Below are 1,126 nucleotides of genomic sequence, written 5' to 3'. Positions count from 1 at the left end.
TGCATGAGTCCTATAGCAAAAACCTCCCCCCCCAAAAAAAAGGCCAACTTAATGGTAGGGACAAGTCCAGAAACATCAATAATAACGTTGAATTTTAACTTCTAGGATTTAAACAGAAAGATCAGACCATAGTAACACTGCAAATTCAACAGAAGAGAGATTAATTACATGAAGCTGAACCAATGAAATATAATTTATGACTTTTGACTAAAACATTACTGATTTTCTTCTATGCTTTGTCTTCCAAATTTAAGAACTTTTGTTTCCTTTTTTTTTAAGAAATATTTTTATCTAACTATATTTATTTATTATTTATTTGACCAGTGAGGGACAGAGCAAGAACAAGAAAGATCAGGAAAGCGGTTCTGGTGAAATTTTATGACTTTTGACTAAAACATTATTGATGCTTTGTTTTCCAGATTTAAGTTTTGTCTTCTTTTGAACTGTTGATAGGTTCAACAATTTGCTAATTTTTTTTTTTTTTTTGAAATTGAAACAAACTTTTCTCCCTTCCTGACCCCTCTAGAAGTTGGAAAATGCTTATGAGAATTTTTATTTTGTGACAGAATAGTTATTTGCATAAGTTCAATAGTATCTGTTGCCTTGTATCAGAAATTGAAAATATTATTGCCAGGACTTTGACTGGAATGTCATATCTGAAAATATGACCAGAAAGCCAAGGAACTAAGGTAGAGCTCAAGAAAGTCAACAGAAGCTCTTGGAAAGGTTGCCTGGTACCATAAACAGTTCTGCCTGGCAGTAAGCAAAGAATGTCACTTCCTGACAGGCCCCAAACCTCTCAAGAATAGGTACTTAAAAGTACAGTCAGATGGTGAATTCCTCACTTGGCTCAGTAGCCTTGGGAAGCTTTTTAGAGTCTAATCTGAAGTTCCTTATAAAAGATTCCTGCAAAGTCAACTAAATCATTTCATATTCTTATGGGAGTTTGTGCAAATAACAGATCAAATTGAGACTAAACTTTTTTTTTTATGAATTATTTAGTTTATGCTTCTCTTTAATAGAAGGGGGGAATGGAGAGAGGAAAAAATAATGTTTCAGAAGAAAACAATCCACTTGTTACTAGATCTTAGCTCTGTCCATATCTGTTTTTCTGAGTTTTTTTTGT

The sequence above is a fragment of the Tupaia chinensis genome, unplaced genomic scaffold (assembly GCF_000334495.1).
Source record: "Tupaia chinensis unplaced genomic scaffold, TupChi_1.0 Scaffold143584_1, whole genome shotgun sequence".
NCBI classification, from domain to species: Eukaryota; Metazoa; Chordata; class Mammalia; order Scandentia; family Tupaiidae; genus Tupaia; species Tupaia belangeri.
This window is presented reverse-complemented; position numbering follows the sequence as displayed.